This window comes from Triticum aestivum, chromosome 6A (genome assembly GCF_018294505.1).
Source record: "Triticum aestivum cultivar Chinese Spring chromosome 6A, IWGSC CS RefSeq v2.1, whole genome shotgun sequence".
Lineage (NCBI taxonomy): Eukaryota > Viridiplantae > Streptophyta > Magnoliopsida > Poales > Poaceae > Triticum > Triticum aestivum.
Genome location: NC_057809.1, coordinates 361436073 through 361441853, shown reverse-complemented (window position 1 = coordinate 361441853; position 5781 = coordinate 361436073).

The following is a 5781-nucleotide window of genomic DNA, read 5'->3' as shown; positions in this document are numbered from 1 at the left end:
AGGTGCTTAAACCGAATCACACAGAACAAGGGAGTACCTTGCTCTGATACCAATTGAAAGTGCGTTATATCGACTAGAGGGGGGGGTGAATAGGCGATTTTTATGAAAGTCTTCAAAACGTGGAAGTTATGAAGACAAACAATAGAAATAAACTATTACCCTGCAGCGGAAGGTAGACTACACTAGGCAAGCCATAGTCAAGTATCCAATAGAGTGAAAGCACAATGACTTAATAGCAGCAATGTAGTAAGGATCAGGTAGGAAGATATTATGAGGCCACACAGAACACGTAGTCACTCAGTGAAGACAAAAGATAGTGCGAACATACAATGACTTCACAAGGAGTAACAGTAAGTAAAGGGAAGGGAAGATGAAACCAGTGACTCGTTGAAGACAATGATTTGTTGGACCAGTTCCAGTTGCTGTGACAACTGTACGTCTGGTTAGGGCGGCTAGGTATTTAAACCTTAGGACACACGGTCCCGGACACCCAGTCCTGAACACGCAGCTCAGGACACCCAGTCCTCACTGTATTCCTCTTGAGCTAAGGTCACACAGACCTCGCCCAATCACTCTGGTAAGTCTTCAAGGTAGACTCCCAAACCTTCACAGACTTCGTTCACCGGCAATCCATAATGTCTCTTGGATGCTCAGAACGCGACGCCTAACCGGCTGGAGGATGCAGAGTCCTCAAGTGTAATAAGTCTTCAGATCACACAGACAAGGAGACTTAAGTGATGCCTAATTCTCTTTGGCTCTGGGTGGTTAGGGCTTTATCCTCGCAAGGAATTCTCTCTCAAAGGCTTCGAGGTGGGTTGCTCTCAAACGACATAAGTCGTACTCTCAATCTGAGCAGCCAACCGTTTATGGTTGTAGGGGGTGGGCTATTTATAGCCACTTGGCAACCCGACCTGATTTGTCCGAAATGACCCTGGGTCACTAAGGAACTGACACGTGTTCCAACGGTTAGATTTCAAACTCACATGGCAACTTTACTTGGGCTACAAGCAAAGCTGACTTGTCCGACTCTGGACAAGATTTGCTCTCATAGTCTTCACTCGAAGACATAGGTTTTTGGTTAGGCATCACTTCAGTCATTCTGACTGGTTCTCTTGGACCCCACTTAACAGTACGGTGGTTCCTATGACTCAACACAAAAGAAAAAAAGGAACTACGAAAGATCTAAGTCTTCGAGCTCCATAGGCTTCATGTGGTGTCTTCTCTTGTCATAGTCTTCAATGTGAATATCTTCATATACCACCTTTGACTTCAATGTCTTCATACTTTTTTAGGGGTCATCTCTGGTAGGAAAACCGAATCAATGAGGGACTTCTAACTGTGTTATCCTGCAATTCTCACAAACACATTAGTCCATCAACTAGGTTTGTCATCAATACTCCAAAACCAACTAGGGGTGGCACTAGATGCACTTACAATATCATTGATGGTACTACTAGTAATTATCTTACCTTTCACATCAACTTCATAATTTTCCTACGTACTCCATGCATGAACCGCGCCAGAACCAAACTTCTCATTACTCTAGGGTAAATCGTTATTTCTATCTATCGGTCACGCCATGGAGCAGAACCAAATTTTACAAGTTACAAGTTCAAAAGGAAAAGCCTGCCGTGTTCGCATCGCACCCCCACACGGTTGGTCCGACATGCCGCTCAAGGGGGAATGCGTGCTGTGTTGCATTTTCACTTACAAGTGGGACCGCGGTTGAGAAAACCGACTATTGGCAAACGCCCACCCCGCCAACCACGCGATGGCTGAGAAAACACGAGGGAGAAGAGATGGCTGTAGCATGGACTCCAAGAAAATTGGTGTCGGAGGGGACTCGTGTGGGTGGCGTGTGCCGTACTACTAGACATGAATGCTAGTTATGGCCCATGCCACCCCACTATATCGAGGTGCTGGTTACGTAGAACAAATTTCCTGGAGTCCGTGCTCAACCCTCCTCTATCTCTCTTCTCAGCCATCTAGCAGACGCGCGAAGCCCATCGTCTGTTTGCTCATATGCGGTCCCACATGTCAGTGATAATGCAAGAGGACCCACTGAACCTACACATCTTTCACCTCGACGTGCTGGTGATGAAAAACAAATCCAATAAAGATCTTCAGTGGACACTTTTGGAGTTACTCAAGAGTAGTAAGATTCTATTTATAGTTTAACCGAAGATGCACATCACGTGGCTTCAACTGCCACTCTATTTTCTTGCATGACACGACCTGGATGCTGGATGTCCCACGTGTCGGCAAAAGGAGGAAGAACTCGACCAAATCGGTTGTGCTCTCGGATTAGACTAGTTGTGCCAACTTAAAATTTTATTGTGTAGAATGGATGCAAGTTTTGGTATTGGGAAGAAGAGTACAACGATATATTGATAGAGCACAATTTAGTAGATGTTCTAGCACTTTTAGCTAGCATAGAGGCTTAGAGATGAGACTAGTGCACTTGTTGATAGAATAGAGGCTAGACACATCTACTTCTTTACACTCAAAGAAGAAAGAAGCACGCAGGATCGAGCCTCCGCAGATCAACAATGAATGCATCAAGAAGGCACTAATCCAACTTACAGGAGCAGTTATGGAAGTTGGATATCTTCTAAAATGTATTCTTGTGGTTCCTATTTTTCTAGCCAAAATTTTGGTGATGTATTTCCATGTACCAAAAAATCAATGATGAAAAAAAGATATGTGTTTGCAAAGAAAAATGTACGCGGCTGGGATGCGTCGCCACCGCATCCGAGAAATGGCCCGGACACGACCCCATTGCCCTACCCAAATGGACAGAATCCGAGCAAAACGGAGGTCCGTTTGGGGTCGTGCGTTGGAGTTGGCCTTACAAGTGGGACCACACTTGAGGAAACCGACTATCGGCAAACCCCCACCTCGCCCACCGTGCGATGGCTGAGTTAGAGAAACGACAAGGTTGAAGAGATTGCTGTAGCACGGACTCCAACAAATATGGTGTCAGATGGAAGTCGTGCTGGTGGCGTGTGCCGTACTCCTGGACGTGAATGCTTGTTCTGGTCCATGCCACCCTACTACTCCTACTACTTATAGTAGTAGTATCGAGGATTCGAGGTGCTGGTTATGTACAGCGAACACATTAACATATGGCCCACCTCACACTGTGGCCAAATTTCCTGGAGTCTATGCTAGGTTAAAAAGTGTTCTTTGTGAGGATGGGTGGCTAGTCTCAAGTTTGAAACTTGTTGTATTACGTACGTAGATGTAGACATAGTGCATCATGTGAAGCTAGTACAAATAGTGTACTATTGTTGATTGGCCTCATCCGATAACCTGTTGCAATGCACGTACAATTATGTATTCAGAAACTATTTTTTTGCCTCATCGCAGCACCCACTTAGAGAAGCGACTCGAAAGCCATTCATAAATTTAGTAAGTTTATCACAGGCATATCATTTTATTACATACAACAGGTCATCAACCCACAATGAACATGAGGATACATTATAAATACTAAAATTTTCATCACACAACAAATAAAAAGCAATGAAATGAACATCAGCTCAACCAATCCTCGGTGTTTGAAACGCTTGCTTTGAACCACAAGTGATTCTCTGGGAATGGCCAGCTACTGTCAATCTCGATACCAATGCAGGACTGATCATCCAGGCTGAAGCGACCTACTATATCACGACCAGGGTAGGGAATCACCGCAATGTCCGACGTATAGATATAGTTGCTTCTCATAAATGGTAGTAATGTTGTGTCAACAACAGTTGGATCGCCTTTCACCATCATTGGATAATTTTGTCCAAGGAAGAGCGAGTTTGCTCCAAGACTATTAATACTGTACCAGGAAGAAGGTGTAGGCGCTAGCACAGTAGTATCCATCCCGAATACCATACAACGGGTGTTGGAATAGGTCCGAAGAGTGCGGCCATGGGAGACAACACCTGCTTCCTTAGTAGTAACATCAGCAGTGGGATGTATATAGACAAGAAGGAGTGATCCATCAGAAGTTGCCAGGCGCCACTGAGTATATCGGCCCTCCTCGTCCTCATCTCCCCCTTGGTTATAAATTTTTTCAAGTATAGGTGGTGGTACGTCCACAGGACCATAGAAACACAAGAAGAAGGTTAATTAGTATAGAAGGGAAACTTGCTAACTTGCATGCATGTGGAAGAAACAATTATAATTACGGTGGAAGACAAACATACCGAAACTACGAGGATCCCATGCAAAAACAGTGTCGCGAGTGGTGGCAGCAAACACAAGACCCTCGTATTCAATTGCATCACAATACACATCCGTGTATAGAAACTGATTTTTGAGCAATATCCATCCAGTCGAACCACGACGGACGGCAATTTTTTTTCCGAACATAGCAACAACTTGATAGTTCTTGTAATTCCAAGAGCGGTTGGGAACTCGAGAAATTGCTATCTTCCGTAGACGACAGTCACCATGATCATATTTGAACGTACGTAGATCATCTGTGTGCTCAACCTCAGGGCACTCAGAGATTTTTGGAAGTGGAATCCGCTGACGAGTGTACACATTCACAAGTTCCCACTCGCAATTGTACCCAATATAAACAACCCAATCTCCATTTGTGCCTGCCCAAGCCTTACCCTCAAGCTATGGCATCTTAACATCATACATATCATTATCAAGCGGCATCAACTTGCACAAGGCAAGGCTTCCCTCGTCCCCGCGCCAGTCAGCAGGGTCACGACGAAGAAGATAGGGGAGCTCAAACCACTCCTGGACCCTTGGGTTCCTTGTAATGATGTTATTAGTTGAGTCGAGAATGTTCTCGAACGAACCTGCCATGCTAGCCGAGGTGATAACGTCGCACCTATCAATGAGTTCCCCCACCACGTCATCTTTCAGATCGGGGCAAGAATAACGGGGTCGTTTCCGGCTTTTTCCCTCCATGGAGAAGACGATCGAACAATGGCAGAAGGAAGGGTGAAGGAAAATGGAGGAGGGAGGAAGAGCTTGCGACAGTAGTTCCAAATCAAGAGGGAAAGGTGAAGAGTCGGTGGACGGTTGCCAGTTTGCCACGGTACACGAAGAGGCGCCCTGGCCTACACGTCCTTTCGGAAATTGTACAAAAGGACTCGCCGTCGTCTCACTGACATTTTGGAACGGGACCATATGTCAACGAAACATGGTGTGTAATTTCTCGTGCAAAATGCGATCTGGCCGCTTTGTCCCGAGGTGCCGCATTAGTTATCGACCTTTATTTTTTTTAACATACAATCTGAGTGGATAGCTCCTGTGGTCATCACACGTGAGCGGATATATAGGTGGGCTAGGTGGGCAGGCAGCAACAATCTAAGTGCTAAAAGAGTTGATCTCGAAAAAAGATTTGATCCAATGCTTGGTTTTGTTTGGATTTTCCAACTATGACCATTGGATAGAGTGAATCAATGGCTTACGTTCAAAGTTATTCCCATAGTAATATAGAATGGTATAGGAACATGGAGAGATTTGGTTGATTTTATATCGCTGAATAATATAAAATATTATGAGTGCAGACGCTCCACCCCGAGGTTTGTAGCTCCTTCTCGGTCATAGGGAATCTATGTTCTTCCACTCTTTCATTTAAGACATGAGCTTTGTTCATCCTGTTGCCGGCACGCGGGATATCTATATGCCTCCATTCTACAAAATCATAGAATATGCCTCCATGACACGCGGGACATCTAGCATCAAGGTGGCATGTCATGCAAGAAAATGGAGATATGCAGTGCGTAAGTGTGTCGTGCACTTCGATGGCACCTAGTACTACGCAAT